Here is a 20071-nt window from a genome sequence, read left to right as displayed (position 1 = left end):
AGAACTGGAAGGGACCTCGAGAGGTCATCTAGTCCAGTCCCCTGCACTCAAGGCAGGACTAAGGGATAGACCATCCCTGACAGGTGTTTGTCCAACCTGCTCTTAAAAATCCCCAGTGATGGAGATTCCACCACCTCCCTAGGCAATTTATTCCAGTGCTTAACCACCCTGACAGTTAGGAAGTTTTTCCTAATGTCCAACCTAAACCCCCCTTGCTGCAATTTAAGCCCATTGCTTCTTGTCTTATCCTCATAGGTTAAGAAGAACAATTTTTCTCCCTCCTCCTTGTAACAACCTTTTCTGTACTTGAAAACTGTTATCATGTCCCCTCTCAGTCTTCTCTTCTCCAGACTAAACAAACCCAATTTTTTCAATCTTCCCTCATAGGTCATGTTTTCTAGACCTTTAATCATTTTTGTTGCTCTTCTCTGGACTTTCTCCAGTTTGTCCACATCCCTCCTGAAATGTGGCAGACGGAACTGGACACAATGCTCCAGCTGAGGCCTAATCAGCGCGGAGTAGAGCGTGTTAGAGAGCTTATTCCTTCACTCTCCCACTTCCCTGGTCCTTCTCGCATGAACAGAGAGCAACAATACCCGAAGTCCGAAGGTGCAAACAATTCGATGTTTATTGGGGTGAACTTCCAGCAAGCTTAAATACAAGTTCCTTTTTCCTTATTTTCGAATCCCAACTTACTTCCTGTTTGCCCCTAATTTATATAGTAATATTCTTAGCTATACCTTAACCAATCATTCTACTGAAATTTAACTAACCAATCCTAACATATTGTAACATGATTAGCTAACCAATTATATCCCACCACAATAATTAGATTACACCCAGCAAAATTAATTATACAGCAGACAGAAACAATCACAGAACCAGACAGAGATTATACAGACAAACAATAGCAAAGTGGGAACTATAATGACAAAACAATACAGAAGTGAGGATTTCACATCCCAGCTATTGATAAGTGAGTTCTTGCCAGACAGGATGCTATCAAACTAAGTTTCCTTTTACATTTTCTAGGCACTTCCCTTTCTCGGAGGTGATAGGAATACAATCCTGTCCTGATAGTGCCTGACAGCCCAATAGCACCTTATTTCAATGTGACTAGTTTGGAATGTGAGGATGTGACTGTTCGCTTCCTAGCTTATGGCTGCCTCTGCTGCTTAGCCAAAGGCCTTAGCCTAAGAACAGGGCCTCAAACTGTCACAGTAAGAGAAGGCCCTTACACCAGCAGACAGTGATTTTGATTCTTTCTTTTATACCTCTAGAACTAGCTAAATGATAAACATATACCTAAATTCTTAAAATACAGACCTTTGCAGACAGGCCTGAATATCTATATCCTAACACTCCACCCCTTTTTTTTTTTTTTTTTTTTTTTTTTTTTTCTTTTGGGATCCTCCTGCCCAGGTATCCCTGGAAAAGCATAGGACATATGGCGACACATTTCCTGATAGGGCCAGGCATCAAGGTGGAAGGTGTCGATGCTCCATCTGTCCCACTGCCCCTTGTGTAGCACCGTGCCCTGCACCTTCTCTCGTACGGGCATACCACACCTATTCCAATTAGTGTTCCAGACTTCCCATTAGAGTGGGCCCGGGAAGGTTGGGTCCGGGCTGTCTAGTACACTTGGGGGGGGGCTTACTACATTACTTATAGGTTATAATTAGTGGCTGTTCTCTAGGGGGTTGTGCCCCCCTTGATCGTTTCCATATGCAATGTAACACACATATAGTTAACAATACACCAGCTGCTATGATAATCCACAGCAACAGCGAGAGTCCTGACCACTGCAGTATGGTCCAACATCCTGGCCACCACCAAAAACACTGCTTCTCCTCCTTTGATAAGGTTAAAATTTTGTCAGCGCCATCCTGTAGTGTGGATTGTAAGTGTGTCCAACTGTTGGCGCTTGCAGCAAGTTGCTCTTGTAATCTTTGTGTACTTTTGTCCATATTGTGTGTCCATTGAATATCCACAGTGAAATTTGGTATTGTCCAAACCAATTCAACTACTTGGTACGGTATGGGGTAGTAGGTGCTAGTTCGATTGTTTACAACGATTAAGTCCACTGATCCATTGGTGCACCATAGTCCAGGTGGCAGTGTATAGAAGTTCATAATTTGGTCATACACTGGAAGGATTTTGCCTCCTAGTGTTATATTGCAGGATTGCATACATTCCCAACAGAATACACCGTACCCCATATACATTACCCCTAAATGCCCCCCCTTTGCAATAGGCCATTGATCCTGCTCCTCCATAGTCATAGGAGAGGGGCACATCCATATTCCTCCTCTGGATATACAACTGCTTAATGTGATGACAGTCCAATTTACCCCATTCCACCCCCCCCACCTATTCCCTAGTGGCTCCCAACGTGCTCCCCCTTCCCTACTTACTCCCATAGGGTTCAAGGGAACCACCTTATTTGCATTTCCTTCCCATGGTATCATAGTAACAATCACACAAGAACTGTCCCCACAGGTCGGGGATGTTATTTTCCAGGTAGATGGGTATGTTTTTGCAATTGTGGATAAATATGGGCTAGCCTCCCGATTTAATACTGAAGGCCATTGTTCTGACCAAGCATCTCTCATAATATCCATTAACATTATTAACTGAGCATTTTGAATACCTACGCACACTTCTCCCCATGTTAGTCTTCTGAAGCCCTCCTCTACCCATGTCACCAGGTCCCCTGCCCAATGAGTTAACTGCAAGTTTACCTCTACTGCTGTCCTCCACCCTGTGGCAACTGCTGATAGATGCTGTGCCATTAATTCATTAATTTGTTGTTGAAATTTCACATTTTGGCTTACTAATTATTTGGTTATCCACTCGTCCCCCAGATTCCATGTACCCAGCATAGTGTTCCCAGCTGCCCACAATCCCCTTTCCGACGACGATTCCAGGTGTGTCCCCTCACCCATGCATTGAATTGTTGTTTCAATCCTTTTATGTACATACTACAGTTAGGATGGATTTGGTCCACCCACCATTCCCTGAGGCGTACCACCCATGTAATAGAGTGAAAGGACACGTTAAAAAGTGCTGGCTGCACCTGCTCCCACAATGGCTCCCAGACATTTGCTCGTCGGGGAATATTCTTGGCTCCAGGCTGTGGCCACTTTAAATTTGGATTCTTCCAACTTGGCATCCATATCACCTGTAGGGTTACATTCTGTAAAATGGTTAACTCATCGTACCCCCAGTGTCCCAAAGGGGATTTTACGCCTAATGTAATATGTACATAACAATCACACCCTCGGGGATTATCTTCCATATGGTTACATATGGTAACATCACACCCTAAATGTGGGGCCCTATTTTCCCAAGAGGGTTCATTTGCTCCAGGAGACCAGAGGGTTATATTCTTTGGACCCTCTGTAACAAACCACATAGCTGGGTAACTGTGTTTTCCACTATCGTTAATCATGGCAGCACCCAGGGAGTACCATTCGATATTTCCTGATAAATATGATATTCTCCACCTGGTTGGGATTCCCCCATCTAATCCATAAACCATATACCGACACTGCCAAATTCCTGTTGGAGTATTAGAGGTACATCTTTCTATGGGGAGATTCTCATAGTCTTCATTAGCTTTATTACCACAGGTTGCATGTGTAGCCGTCCATGTGTTTCCTCCTTTTGACACTTCACATCATGGGATCTGAATAGAATTTGTAAATGTGACAATTGTGATTAGCACTAGTAATTGTTCCATCCAGGGCCAGGGAATTTTCATCCTTTTCTCCTTTTTGAATTAACCTGTAATACACACATAAAAAAATTTACACGTCCCCTTTCCCAATCCCCTGTTTGTACCTTTTTATTTGCATGCAGTGAACCCACTCCAGTCCTCCATTCTCTGTACCCAGTAATAGCAGACTGGGCCCTAATTGGTCAAGGACAAGATAGGGGCCATTCCATGTAGGAGCTGGGAATGGATGGTGTTGACCTGGAATCTTGTACATCACTAGATCTCCTACCATGGGTAGATTACGCTCCCCCATGCTTTGACTCTTGCTGCTTCTTGCTCATCTCACCAGGCCACTGCCTGCTGTACTTGTTTTACATGTTTGATTAAAGTTAAAATCCATTCTTGTGTTAAGCCGTGTGTAGTGACTTCCCCAGGTACTGGGGTAAGTAGATTTTCCCACCGTTCCATAGGCCTTCCCATGAGAGCTTCATATGGAGAAAATCCTGTGCCCTTTGATTCTCGGGCCCTTATTCTCATTAAAACAAAGGGCAGTAACTGTGACCAGTTTTTTCCTCCGATTTCCACTCCCTTTCTTAGCTCATTTTTAATGGTGCGGTTCATGCGTTCCACCTGCCCCGCAGCCTGGGGGTGATAAGCAATATGGAACAATTGTGTGATTCCAGTGAGGGCCGATAGCTCCCCTAACAGATCTGACCGAAAAGCAGCTCCTTGGTCTGAGTCAATCACCTTTGGGACCCCGCAGCGAGTGAATACCTCATTTACCAGTATTGCAGCAGTTACCCGGGCAGTATGATACTTTGTGGGGAAAGCTTCTACCCACCGGCTGAAAGCATCCACTACCACCAACATGAATCGGTTTTTCCTGTGATCTGGTGGTAGGGGTCCTGTGTAATCAATCTGTATTCTTTCCCATGGTCCCCTTGGGGTTTGTCTCATTAATTCTCCCCTTAGCACCTTGTGAAGTGGGCTGTGCCTGGCACAGTCCAAACAACGTTAAGATGTGATTTTAAATCAGCTGCCATTCCTGGCCACCAGCACAACCTTTTTAAAGTTCCCAGTGTCTCCTCAAACCCGGGTGTCCCCCTTCCAAGCTCCCAAGCTCCCAGCTTAAGAAAGCCGTCCGGCTTCCCTGAGGGCACAACATTACCGGTCCCTCAATTGTTAAGACACACCAAATCCCTTCCATTAGTTCCACCTTTGGCACATGCCTGTCCCCAAGTTTCATGATGCCTTCCAGTCCTGGGTCAGATTCTTGCAACTCTCAAATTCGCCCTCCCCGATCTCTATCCACCCCGCTTCTTGTTATCAGTGCTACAGACACACTCTCTTCTGGCTCCCAGGGCCACGGGGGTGCCTCTGTTGCAGCCCGCTTGGCCTCTACATCAGCCAGATTATTCCCTTTGCTTAGGGGTCCTGTTTTCTTGTGTGCCTTTACCTTTACCACATTGATCCTGTGACTGAGCTCCTCCACTCGCTTCCACCAGGTAGCATGCTTGATTGTGGAGCCGTCTGTTGCCCTGACATGATTATCCACTCACCATCTCAGCATTAATGTGGCACCACGAAATACATAATCTGAATCTACCACCACCCAACATTCTGGCTCAGATTTGGGATCCACTTCATTTAAAGCTGTTAGCAAGGCTGCCAGTTCTGCCTCCTGAGCTGACCTTGCTTCTAGTGAGAAACCAATGGTGCTGACTGTCTCATTTCCTCTGATTCCCACAACAGCTAAGCCTGCAGTTTTCCGTCCCCCTTGATACCTCCAACTTCCATCCAAAAGCCATACCAGTGTCCCCTCCTTTACCGGATTGGGGTTAGCCGCCCGAAACACCTGATGTTGGGTTTTACCTGGGCTGGCTTCACATTGGTGTGGGGTGCCAGTCAGATGTAATCCGGCTACCCAGACTGTGGGTTCCTTTAACACTCTGCTTTAATGTTTTCTGCCTGCAGAGCCAGCAACCATTGGACAATACGCTGCCCACTCACTGGTCCCTGTAAGACAGTGTGCATATGTAACAGCCGCAGGGGTCACAATGAGATCTGACTATTACTTTCTGCATTCCCGGGAGGCATTTGAATTTCTCAACCCCCCAGTAGGAGCACAACAGCACCTTTTCACACCATCCATACTTCAGTTCCACAGCACTCAAAAGTCGAGAGGCAAAGGCCACAGGTCGGTCCTTTGCTCCATACTCCTGTGTTAACGCACAACCAATGGTAGTGTCCGATACCAAAGGGTACAGATGAAAGAATTTCTCCCCATCCGGGGAGGCCAGCACTGGAGCACTGGCCAGGTTTTCCTTTAGCACTCTCACTGCCTCAGTACACTCTTCTGACCATTCCCAAGTTGAGGCTCGGGTTAGGTCAAATAGAGGCTGGGCTATTTCTGCATAATTGGCCACAAAATCCCTGCAAAATCCAGTTAGACCCAGAAAACTTTGCAAGCTTTTAACATCCGTAGGCAGTGGCAGGGACTGGATCAGTTGCACCCGTCCCTTATCGATTTCCCTTCCCATCTGAGACACTTCCACTCCTAAGTAGGTCACTCTTGTCTGTCCCATCTGAGCCTTTTTCCCATTGACCTTCAATCCTGCTCTTGCCAAAGCTTGCAAGACCTGCTCAGTTAGTTCCCTGTCTTCTTCCTCTGTCCCTGACATTAGCAACAGGTCGTCTACATATTGTATGCACCTTGCTGAATCCACCCCCTCCAGAGCCTGTCTCATGTATCTGTGAAAAATTGCAGGGGAGTTCCTATATCCCTGGGGTAGGACTGTCCAGCAGAATTGTCTGCCCTCCCATGTGAATGCAGTTTTATACTGACACGAGGTAGCTAGTGGCAGAGACCAAAACCCATTAGCTATGTCCAAAACAGTGAAAATTCGGAATTGGGGTCCAATACGGGCCAACATTTCAGGGTACGCTGCCACCACTGAGGCTGGTGAGGCCAGAGCATTTAGTGCCCTGTAATCCACAGTGAGGCGCCAGGTACCATTTGGCTTCCTCACGGGCCACACAGCAGCATTACAAGGGGATGCAACTGCCCGAATCAGTCCCCTCTGTTCCAACTCCCCAATAGTTGCCCCCACCTCTGCCAATGCCTCCCGAGGAATAGGGTACTGTTTCTGTGGGGGAGGGTCCCCTCCCTCCATCAGTACCTCCATGCTGCCCCTACCACAATCCAGGTTATCCTTAGCCCACACAGGGATGTGTTCCCACCCAGCCGGGGGTGGTGGGAGGGCATGTGCCGCTTTAATGGTCATAGTAGCTATCCCCATGGGAATGGTATAGCCCTGACTGTCCTGCGTTTGCCCCAGTAAACACACCCAATTGGCTAAATCCAGTACAAGTCCCATTTTGTGTAAATCTCCTGCCCCCAAAAGATTAAGCATATCATTACAACCCCACATAATCTCCCCTTCCCCCCAGATTCCTTTGATTTGTCCCCGCCTCAGGGTTAACTGTGTCTCCCCTCCCCTTGCCCCTACAATTGTCACAGTCCCTTCTGAGGGTCTCCCCTGCCCCCATGTGGTTAAACTGATGGCTGCTCCAGTGTCTATCAAAAAATCCCTCATGGGACTCCCTTCGATTGCCCCCTGGAGCGTGGGGCGACCAGATGCACCCCGTCCTAAACTGAGAACATGGACAGGACGCCTCCCAGGGCACCCCTAAGTTGCAGCACCCACCTCTGTCCCTCCCACTGGTTCTTGGGGGGACCGGGGGTCCTGGCACCAAACACATTCCTGTCTCCATGCAAAATTGTGTGTGTGGCATTTCAGGCAGTCCCAGTCCCTTGGCCTCCAGGACCACTTTCCCCCTGATCTGGTAAGATCGTGGGTAGTCAGTTTAGCCTGCAGTCTCTGGATCTGTTGCTGTATAGCTGCCCGCTCGTCCCTGACTACCCTCCCAAAGCCACGAACTCTCCCTCTACCTCCTCCTCTCCAGGCTGACCCACTCCTTTCCACCTTGTATTGATCCCCCGCAGTAATAGCATGGACTGGCTCTTCCCCCTGATGCATCTGCCTCCACACATCTGCCTGTTCCAGAAACTTGGGTAGCTGATTGGGAGCAAGTTCAGGGTGCTGCAACCTTAAATGCCCCACGAACTGCGGATTGCTCAGCTCCAACCATTTGTCCAGCAATTCCACACCCCTACCCTGCTCCACACCCCCACCAGGTCCCGGTGCCCCTGCCTATAGCATCACCCATGGACCATCCAGGGGATCCACCCAGCACCGTGCCCATGCCTGTATGCGATTAAGTGTATCCCGCCCTGTTTCCCCAGGGATTCGCTTCATCTTATTCATCCCCGCAGTACGAGAGTACACCCCAAACAAGTGTTTTGCCACCTGTCCGGGGATTAGAAATGGGTGTGCCACTCCTGCCACATCGATTCCCAAGGTACCTTGTCCCAAAAGACTACGCCATAAAGATCACCTGGTCCTCACGAGTTAGAATTATTTCTCGTGTCTTGCTTACAACACTCCTGCTAATACAGCCCAGAATGACGTTCGCTTTTTTTGCAACAGCGTTACACTGTTGACTCATATTTAGCTTGTGATCCACTATGACCCCCAGATGCCTTTCCGCAGAACTCCATTTCCCATTTTGTATGTGTGCAACTGATTGTTCCTTCCTAAGTGGAGTACTTCGCATTTGTCCTTATTGAATTTCATCCTATTTACTTCAGACCATTTCTCCAGTTTATCCAGATCATTTTGAATTTTAATGCTATCCTCCAAAGCACTTGCAACCCCTCCCAGCTTGGTATCATCCACAAACTTTATAAGTGTACTCTCTATGCCATTATCTAACTCATTGATGAAGATATTGAACAGAACCAGACCCAGAACCCATCCCTGCGGGACCCCATTCATTATGCTCTTCCAGCATGACTGTGAATCACTGATAATTACTCTCTGGGAACGATTTTCCAACCAGTTATGCACCCACCTTATAGTAGCTCCATCTAGGCTGTATTTCCCTCGTTTGTTTATGAGAAGGTCATGGGAGACAGTATCAAAAGCCTTACTAAAGTCAAGATATACTGCATCTACCACTTCCCCCCATCTACAAGGCTTGTTACCCTGTCAAAGAAAGCTAGCAGGTTGGTTTGACACGATTTGTTCTTGACAAATCCAGGCTGACTGTTATTTATCACCTTATTATCTTCTAGATGTTTGCAAATTGATTGCTTAATTATTTGCTCCATTATCTTTCCGGGTACAGAAGTTCATAGAATCATAGAATATCAGGGTTGGAAGGGACCTCAGGAGGTCATCTAGTCCAACCCCCTGCTCAAAGCAGGACCAATCCCCAATTAAATCATCCCAGCCAGGGCTTTGTCAAGCCTGACCTTAAAAACTTCTGAGGAAGGAGATTCCACCACCTCCCTAGGTAACGCATTCCAGTGTTTCACCACCCTCCTAGTGAAAAAGTTTTTTCTAATATCCAACCTAAACCTCCCCAATGGCAACTTGAGACCATTACTCTTTGTCCTGTCCTCTTCTACCACTGAGAATAGTCTAGAACCATCCTCTCTGGAACCACCCCTCAGGTAGTTGAAAGCAGCTACCAAATCCCCCCTCATTCTTCTCTTCTGCAGACTAAACAATCCCAGTTCCCTCAGCCTCTCCTCATAAGTCATGTGTTCCAGACCCCTAATAATTTTTGTTGCCCTTCGCTGGACTCTCTCCAATTTATCCACATCCTTCTTGTAGTGTGGGGCCCAAAACTGGACACAGTACTCCAGATGAGGCCTCACCAATGTCGAATAGAGGGGAACGATCACGTCCCTCGATCTGCTCGCTATGCCCCTACTTATACATCCCAAAATGCCATTGGCCTTCTTGGCAACAAGGGCACACTGCTGACTCATATCCAGCTTCTCATCCACTGTAACCCCTAGGTCCTTTTCCGCAGAACTGCTGCCTAGCCATTCGGTCCCTAGTCTGTAGCTGTGCATTGGGTTCTTCCGTCCTAAGTGCAGGACCTGCACTTATCCTTATTGAACCTCATCAGGTTTCTTTTGGCCCAATCCTCCAATTTGTCTAGGTCCCTCTGTATCCTATCTCTGCCCTCCAACGTATCTACCACTCCTCCCAGTTTAGTATCATCCGCAAATTTGCTAAGAGTGCAATCCACACCATCCTCCAGATCATTTATGAAGATATTGAACAAAACCGGCCCCAGGACCGACCCCTGGGGCACTCCACTTTATACCGGCTGCCAACTAGACATGCAGCCATTGATCACTACCCGTTGAGCCCGACAATCTAGCCAACTTTCTACCCACCTTATAGTGCATTCATCCAGCCCATACTTCTTTAACTTGCTGACAAGAATACTGTGGGAGACCGTGTCAAAAGCTTTGCTAAAGTCAAGAAACAATACATCCACTGCTTTCCCTTCATCCACAGAATCAGTAATCTCATCATAGAAGGCGATTAGATTAGTCAGGCATGACCTTCCCTTGGTGAATCCATGCTGACTGTTCCTGATCACTTTCCTCTCATGTAAGTGCTTCAGGATTGATTCTTTGAGGACCTGCTCCATGATTTTTCCGGGGACTGAGGTGAGGCTGACTGGCCTGTAGTTCCCAGGATACTCCTTCTTCCCTTTTTTAAAGATGGGCACTACATTAGCCTTTTTCCAGTCATCCGGGACTTCCCCCATTCGCCACGAGTTTTCAAAGATAATGGCCAATGGCTCTGCAATCACAGCCGCCAATTCCTTTAGCATTCTCGGATGCAACTCGTCCGGCCCCATGGACTTGTGCATGTCCAGCTTTTCTAAATAGTCCCTAACCACCTCTTTCTCCACAGAGGGCTGGCCATCTACTCCCCATGCTGTGATGCCCAGCGCAGCAGTCTGGGAGCTGACCTTGTTGGTGAAGACAGAGGCAAAAAAAGCATTGAGTACATTAGCTTTTTCCACATCCTCTGTCACTGGGTTGCCTCCCTCATTCAGTAAGGGGCCCACACTTTCCTTGGCTTTCTTCTTGTTGCCAATATACCTGAAGAAACCCTTCTTGTTACTCTTGAGATCTCTTGCTAGCTGCAGCTCCAGGTGCGATTTGGCCCTCCTGATTTCATTCCTACATGCCCGAGCAATATTTTTATACTCTTCCCTGGTCATATGTCCAACCTTCCACTTCTTGTAAGCTTCTTTTTTATGTTTAAGATCCGCTATGATTTCACCGTTAAGCCAAGCTGGTCGCCTGCCATATTTACTATTCTTTCGACTCATCGGGATGGTTTGTCCCTGTAACCTCAACAGGGATTCCTTGAAATACAGCCAGCTCTCCTGGACTCCTTTCCCCTTCATGTTAGTCCCCCAGGGGATCCTACCCATCCGTTCCCTGAGGGAGTCGAAGTCTGCTTTCCTGAAGTCCAGGGTCCGTATCCTGCTGCTTACCTTTCTTCCCTGTGTCAGGATCCTGAACTCAACCAACTCATGGTCACTGCCTCCCAGATTCCCATCCACTTTTGCTTCCCCCACTAATTCTTCCCGGTTTGTGAGCAGCAGGTCAAGAAAAGCTCCCCCCCTAGTTGGCTCCTCTAGCATTTGCACCAGGAAATTGTCCCCTACGCTTTCCAAAAACTTCCTGGATTGTTTATGCACCGCTGTATTGCTCTCCCAGCAGATATCAGGGTGACTGAAGTCTCCCATGAGAACCAGGGCGTGCGATCTAGTAGCTTCTGCGAGTTGCCGGAAGAAAGCCTCATCCACCTCATCCCCCTGATCTGGTGGTCTATAGCAGACTCCCTCCACGACATCACCCTTGTTGCTCACGCTTCTAAACTTAATCCAGAGACACTCAGGTTTTTCTGCAGTTTCGTACCGGAGCTCTGAGCAGTCATACTGCTCCCTTACATACAGTGCTACTCCCCCACCTTTTCTGCCCTGCCTGTCCTTCCTGAACAGTTTATAACCATCCATGACAGTACTCCAGTCATATGAGTTATCCCACCAAGTCTCTGTTTTTCCAATCACGTCATAATTCCTTGATATCACCAGGACCTCCAGTTCTCCCTGCTTGTTTCCAAGGCTTTGTTAAGCTGACTGGTCTGTAATTCCCCGGGTTGTCCTTATTTCCTTTTTATAGATGGGCACTATATTTGCACTTTTCCAGTCTTCTGGAATATCTCTCACCTTCCATGACTTTTCAAAGATAATTGCTAATGGCTCAGATATCTCCTCAGTCAGCTCCTTGAGTATTCTAGGATGCATTTCATCAGGCCCTGGTGATTTGAAGACATCTAACCTGTCTAAGTAATTTTTGACTTGTTCTTTCTCTATTTCAGACTCTGATCCTACCTCATTTTCACTAGCATTCACTATGTTAGACATCCAATTGCCACCAACCTTCTTGGTGAAAACTGAAACAAAGAAGTCATTAAGCACCTCTGCCATTTCCACATTTTCTGTTATCGTCTTTCCCCCCTCATTGAGTAACAGGCCTACTCTGTCCTTGGTCTTCATCTTGCTTCTAATGTATTTGTAGAATGTTTTCTTGTTTCCTTTTATGTCCCTAGCTAGTTTCATCTTGTTTTGTGCCTTGGCTTTTCTAATTTTGTCCTTACATATTTATGTTATTTGTTTATATTCACCCTTTGTAATTTGACCAAGTTTCCACTTTTTGTAGGACTCTTTTTTGCGTTTTAGATTGTTCAAGATCTCCTGGTTAAGCCAGGGTGGTCTCTTGTCATACTTCCTGTCTTTCCTATACAGTGGGATAGTTTGCTCTTGTGCCCTTAATAATGTCTCTTTGAAAAACTGCCAACTGTCTTCAGTTGTTTTTCCCCTTAGACTTGCTTCCCATGGGATTTTACCTACCAACTCCCTGAGTTTGCTAAAGTCTGCCTTCTTGAAATCCATTGTCTTTATTGTGCTGTTCTCCCTCCTATCATTCCTTAGAATCGTGGACTCTACCATTTCATGATCACTTTGACCCAAGTTGCCTTCCACTTTCAAATTCTCAACTAGTTCCTCCCTATTTGTCAAAATCAAATCTAGAGCATCCTCTCCCCTAGTAGCTTTCTCCACTTTCTCCACCTTCGGACGGAGCTGTAATATCCCTGCCAGCACACACCTGGACATCTCTGTGTCACAGTATGTACCTGGGGAGATCCGGTCTGCCTCATTTCCGTACGTCATGTCACTAGCAGGGCACAGGGGCATCTTGCCTTGGGGATTGCCAGCAGTGAGGTAGGAGCTGCGGGTGGGAAGTGGGGTTAATGAAGGTTAAGTGAAGGTACAGTGGTAGATGGCATGGTGCACATAGAATCGTAGAATATCATGGTTGGAAGGGACCTCAGGAGGTCATCTAGTCCAACCCCCTGCTCAAAGCAGGACCAATCCCCAATTTTTGCCCCAGATCCCTAAATGGCCCCCTCAAGGATTGAACTCATATCCCTGGGTTTAGCAGGCCAGTGCTCAAACCACTGAGCTATCCCTCCCCTCCCCCGCAAGGATCAGGGAGCAGGACCTGTAAAAGGGGCTGAAGGGGTTGTACAATTCAGCAGCTGTGGGATTCTTCCTGTGGAGCAGGCTCAGTATTTAAGTGTAAGGGGCTCCTCTTTGGTACATAAGAACGGCCATACTTGATTAGATCAATGGTCTATCTAGCCCAATATCCTGTCTTCCAACAGGGGCCAGTGCCAGGTGCTTCAGAGGGAATGGACAGAACAGGACAGTTATGTAGTGATCCACTCCCTGTCGTCCAGTCCCAGGTTCTAAAAGTTGGAGGTTTAGGGACACCAGAGCATGGGGTAGCATCTCCGACCATCTTGACTAATAGCCATTGGTGAACCTATCTTCCATGAACTTATCTAGTTCCTTTTTGAACCTTGTTATACTTTTGGCCTTCACACCATCCCCTGGCAACAAGTTCCACAGGTCAACAGTGTGTTGTGTGAAGAAGTGCTTCCTTTTGTTTGTTTTAAACCTGCTGCCTTTGTTTTAAACCTGCTAATTTCATCAGGTGACCCCTGGTTCTTGTGTCATGCAAAGGGGTAAATAACACTTCCCTATGCACTTTCTCCACCCCATTCATGATTTTATAGACCTCTGTCATATTCTTCCCATTCATCTCTTTTCTAAACAAAGGTCAAAGGCAGAGAGTGAGTCCATATTATGGGTGTTGTGGGGCATCGCTCAAAGAGGGCAGAGTTAGGGTAAGATGGCACATACCTTAACTCTGGATTTCCTCATTTTCAGAGGTTTGAGTTTTGCTGAACTCACCATTCTAGAAGGGCACAAGATACAAAACAGGCAACATTAACAAAGCTTTTTGCCATTTCAGTTCCTAGTTTTCTGAACAGAAAGTGAAACGTTGTTGGTAGGTTCTTTAGGCAGTTGTAATTATTATGTGGATGTGCAGTTTGGTCACTTCTCTGGCCAGATCATAATAATAATACCAAGTTCTTACACCGCGCTTTTCATCAGGAGATCTCAAGGAGGGAAACATCATCAACCCCATTGTACAGGTGGGGAAACTACGGCACAGAGAGACAAAGTATCTTGGTGTCACAGGGCAGGGTCCCACTCCTGTCTCTTTATAAGCAACAAACCACTCACAGACCTTCTGGTCAAACACCTCATGTTTTCCCCACCATCCTCTACAAACTGGTACAGCCCTGTATTTACAATCTCATCCAATGCATAGTTCACTCGGCCAAGGATGGGGGAGACAGACGGTATCTTCCCCCTGAGAGATCTCTCCTGGCTCTGAAGAACCTGCCAGGCACACCCTTCCTGTGCCTTTTCCACCTCTTGCGTAATGGGTAAATGAGCCTTCTGTGGTCTCCTCAGCCTGTCCCAATCCACCAGTCAGGCACAGGTCTGCCAAATCAAGGATCCTCCCAAGCAACTACTTGGAGCTGCAGTGACCAGCATCAGCTGCTGTTGTCCACCTTATCACACATGTGGCCAAAGTCATCCCACGGGCCAGTGGCAGAATCAGTAGCAGAGCCCAGGTTTCACAAGGCCTTATCTACCATTGTCCCCACTAGGCCACACAGTTGCTGTGTGGCCGCTATGCGCCCCTCCCCTCCCCCCCAACACACACACGGTCCCCCTGTACACGTTGTTATGGTGGGATGGGGATAATGGTCATGCTTTGAAATGTTTGGAGTGTGTAGCTCAGGGGTTCTCAAACTGAGGGTCGGGACCCCTCAGGGGGTTGTAAGGTTATTCGATAGGGGGTCGCGAGCTGTCAGCCGCCACCTCAAGCCTCGCTTTTCCTCCAGCATTTATAATGGTGTTAAATTTTATTTATTTATTTATTTATTTATTTAATATTATTTATTTATGTATTTTAAATTTATAAGGGGGGTCACAATCAGAGGCTTGCTATGAAAAAGGGGTCACCAGTGCAAAAGTTTGAGAACCACTGGTATAGCTGCTAAAAGACTGGTGAGAAATCTCAGACCTGGTCCATGGCCCAAGAATTTGACAGATTTATTACATGATCGTTACAGGAACTTTAAGCTTGTGAGAGAAGACTGGTGTGGTTCTCTCCTCCCTTCCCCACCCCCACAATCCCTCACAACATATACCCCGCTCCCCATAGTTTCAGTTTACCGTCCTCTGCCCATCCCATTAAGCCATTAGCATTTGAGGAGCCAGGTGGGCACCAAAGAAGTTGGTAGAACTTTGTGAAATGATTTTTTTTGGGAGGGGAGCTTTATCTTGGGAACTTCTAGCTCAAAAGACCCCAAGTTCGGCTCACTAACCCTAGCCCTTGCCCTCGCTCACATGAGGCACATCAAAGGTCAAGGCAATCTGACTATCTGGGCAGATTTTAGACCACTTAGGAGAGCCAAGCTTTAAACTGAAAGCTGATTGCCGATAGAAATATACCTGGCAATTTACTATACTAGTGGGAGATCTGAGGGAAGGGGCTGTACACAGCTCTCCACAGGACAGCAGGCTCAGAGTGGTGGGACAGGGCCCATCTCCCAATGTGACGCTCTCAGCTGAAGGAGAACACTCCGTGGAGATGAAAACAGCCTGAAACAATAGCTCGGAGAGGTCTCAGCTGCTCCATGCATGTCAGTAGGTGTTCCCATCCCCCTGCGCCAGACCTGGAGAGCCTGTAATATGCATCAAGCATGCCCAGTCTCAGTTCCTCAGCACTGTGTCCTTGGGGCATGCTCCCAGTTTGCCTGTTCTCAGCTTCACACCCAGAGGGGCAGGGCATCCCCAATCCTGGCACACATCGGGGTTAGGGAGACAGGCTCAGACCCCCATAGAGGGACAAGATCCCCCCAGATCCCAGATGATCCCCAGATCCTGGGACACACACAAAGATAGGGAGAAGAAAAGGAATACTTGTGGCACCTTAGAGACTAACAAATTGGTTAGTCTCTAAGTGTCACAAGTCCTCCTTTTCTTTTTGTGGATACAGACTAACACGGCTGCTACTCTGAAAGATAGGGAGAGATGCTCAAAGCCCCAAAGAGAGATAGCCCCTATGTCCTGGAACCCATGGGAGGGTAATGGGGGGCTGGCAGCTGCCCCTATTATGCTCCAGCCCCCTATCACTCACCCCCATGTCCACCTTCCCAGTACCTGACCCCACCCTTCCATCTCCATCAAACCCCCCTCCCCCACCCACCAACTCTCTCCTATCTACCCAGCTCTGTGTATCCCACTTCCTAGTGTTGCCCTCCCTTCACTGAACCCCAAACCCTCTCCCCCTATTCCCACCTATTCCTCCACCCCCAATCACCTCCCAGCCAACATTTGCATGTTTTTGGGGGGATCGAAAATAGTGCCAACGCCTTCTGAATATTTAGCAGCCTTCCAATTACATTTCCCCCCCCCCCCAGTCAAAACCCCTTGGCCATCTTGGAGCAAGGTGCCTCCTTTCTTCATTTCAGATTTCTGCCCTGGGCAGATATGAACTGTTAGTGCCTGGGTGACACTGAGATTTAGCAGCTACAACAGCCCCCCCTTGAACCACTCACACCCAACAGATCACAGCCACATTTCCACCCCCATAGCCACTCTCTCCGCAAATGCACAGCACTATCCAGTTAGGCCATGCCTACACTAGCATTTATGTTGGCAAAACTTTTGTCACTCAGGGGTGTGAAAAAAACACACACACCCCGAGCGACATAAGTGTTGCCGGCATAAGCACTTGTGTGCACAGCACTGTGTTGGTGGGAGATGCTCTCCTGCCAGCACTGCTACTGCTGCTTGTTGAGCTGGTTTTATGATGTCGACAGGAGAGCTCTCTCCAGCTGGCATAACATGGCTACATGAGTGCTCTTACTGCGGCACAGCTGTGTCGGTACAGGCAGCTGTGCCGCTGTAAGCTTGTAAGTGTAGACACGGCCTTAGCCCTCCTAACTGGAGAACCAAACCCTTTGACTCATAACATTGTAATTTGATTCCCCCCGCTCCTCCGCCCCCAGGGCTGGGGGTACGGTGCACTCAGTTGGGGTAACTCTAGAGCATTTGAGATCCTGGTGTGATGATCTCAACTCTGGTTTGATCTCCAGCTATCTACAAAAAAAAAAAAAAAAAAAGACAAAACATGTCAATTTTTTCATGATTTGTGTGTATAAAAACAAACATCTTCTGCAGTTTCCACAGTATGCATCCGATGAAGTGAGCTGTAGCTCACGAAAGCTTATGCTCAAATAAATTGGTTAGTCTCTAAGGTGCCACAAGTCCTCCTTCTCTTTTAACTTTAAGACAAGATTTTTTTTTTGCCTGTATCTCAGGACCCCCAGGGTCAATCTGCCACCGCATTGCCTTTGGGGGGAGGGATAGCTCAGTGGTTTGAGCATTGGCCTGCTAAACCCAGGGTTGTGAGTTCAATCCTTGAGGGGGCCATTTAGGGATTTGGGGCAAAAATTGGGGATTGGTCCTGATTTGAGCAGGGGGTTGGACTCGATGACCTCCTGAGGTCCCTTCCAATCCTGATATTCTATGATTCTTGTGATCTCCTTAGATCTCACAAACTAACCAGCCATGGACCTGGCTATCCTGGAAAGGCAAACCTCCAACAGGTGGTGGGAAATTGGAGAGGGGTTAGAGAAGAGCCCCAAGAATGATTAAAGGATTAGAAACCTGCCTTATTAAATGTCTACTGTATCACAATGGTTAGATAGCAAATGGTTAATATATTATGAGAAGTTTATGTATGTTTTGTTATGTTTGTTTTTTCTACACATCTTTCTAAAAAATAACAAACACTTGAAAAGAAAAGAAAAGAAAAGAAAAGAAAAGAAAAAAGAAACGTTATAGTGGTAGACTGAAGGAGTTCAATATAGTTTAACAAAGAGAAGGTTAAGGGGTGACTTGATCACAGTCTCTAAGTATCTACATGAGGAGCAAATAATTAATAATGGGCTCTTCAATCTTGCAGAGAAAGGTCTAGGATAATCCAATGGCTGGAAGTTGAACCTAGACAAATTCAGACTGGAAATAAGGTGTAAATGTTTAACAGTGAGGGTAATTACCCGTTGGAACAATTTACCAAGGGTCCTGGTGGATTCTTCATCACTGACCATTTTTAAGTCAAGATTGGCTGTTTCCCTAAAAGCTGTGCTCTAGGAATGATTTTGGGAAGTTCCCTGGCCTGTGTTTTCCAGGAGGTCAGACTAGATGATCACAGTGGTCCCTTCTGGCCTTGGACACTCTGAGTCTATGAAATAACCCCCAGTTTGGCTCAGTAACTGAACTCTGCCCATGCGCCCCCACCCCCCCAGGGGACACCAAATTTGGAGGCCATTTGAGGCTGTGTGGCCCCCAGAGCACTTACAAATGTTGAGCTGTAAACAGAATGCTAGTCTTAATATTAACTACAGCAGCGCTGGGGCGCCACAACTGTCTGTCTCCCTATCTATTAAATAGCAAAACTCTTTGTTAATGCAGAGTGATGCATGCCCGGTGCTATCTCATGCCCTTACAGAACATCAAGTTCAGCTAAACTTAAATCTCAGAAAACCTGCAGCTACAGTATGAAGGTAGATGCCGCCACAACCTTAACTCTGACCCCTGGAGCCGGCTGAAGTCACTGGCTATTCTCTTCATGCACTCTGGCTGCAGTCACTGGGCTAGGTGTCGCTGTACTGAATGACAGAGAGGTTGGCTGAAGCAGCTTGGCAGAGCTGTGATTGTGACATGAGGTGCCCCGGAGGCTGTGCCCCTCTGGGGGTGTATGTGAGCCTCTCTCCCAGCCCCCCGCGTGTGGTCACAGGAGCGGTGCACATGCACCTGGGGAGATCCGATCTGCCTCATTTCAGCACTGAGTTGTGTACGCCGTGTCACTAGCGGGCCACAGAAGCATCTTGACGTGGGGATTGTCAACAGTGAGGTGGGAGCTGCGGGTGGGCAGTGGGGTTACTGAAGGTTAAGTGAACGTATGGTGTTAGAGAGCACCATGTGCATAGGCAATCAGCTATCTGTCCACCAATCCATCAATCCCCATAGCTATACATCAATCAATCTTTCTATCCAACTATCTGTCACGTGCACATCTATCCATCCCTCCATCTCAAACACGACAATAAATATATCTACCCATACACACCTGTCTAGTTGTCTTTCTATACGAACTTCTAACTATAGCATTCACCCCACATCCCCTACAGCCCCTCTGTCTCTACCTATCTGCTCACATCCCCTCTACCTATATCAATCTATCCCATACATGTCTGTCTGTCTGTCCAGCTCAGGTCCTGGGGGACAGCTCTCAACTCATGTTGACACGGGGGTCAGAGGTCAGTGCCATGGATCCTCTCAGGGGCATTATTCCTCACCCCATGATGCTAGAGGGATATTGCACTTGGGCCTTTCCCATCCATGCAGAGATCAGGCCATACCTGCCCTGGTGCCAGGGGAGGGGCTACAGTGCCAGAGGCTGCTGGTCCCCCCCACCACAGACACCCCACCTTGCCCCTGGGGTGCCCAGCTCCACAGCCTGCTCCCTCTGGTGGGTGGGGGGCAGGCAGCATGAGGCTCTGCATGTGGGGGTGAGGACATCTCTGCCCCACATAAGGCTCCCAAAGGATGCTGGGAAGCAAAGGAATTTTACCTCTCACTGACAATTAACCCTTTGGGGCCCAGACATGTAATGGGGGTGTGTGGAGAGGGTGGGTAGCTATGTGGGGTGGGGGGCACAGTGGGGGTTTGGTGTGCTGGAGGGGGCAGGTAGCTCTAGGGATGGGGGGCACAGTGGGGGGTTGGGTATGTTGGAAAAGGGGGCATGGAGGGCATTGGGAAGCACCCAGACTCTGCATAGCCCATCCCTGCTTGGGTCCCCAGTGCATTTTGGGACCCTCTTGGGCACGGAGCACATGGCCAGCAGCG

This window comes from Natator depressus, chromosome 6, assembly GCF_965152275.1.
Source record: "Natator depressus isolate rNatDep1 chromosome 6, rNatDep2.hap1, whole genome shotgun sequence".
NCBI lineage: Eukaryota > Metazoa > Chordata > Testudines > Cheloniidae > Natator > Natator depressus.
Note: the sequence above shows the minus strand (reverse complement) of the source record.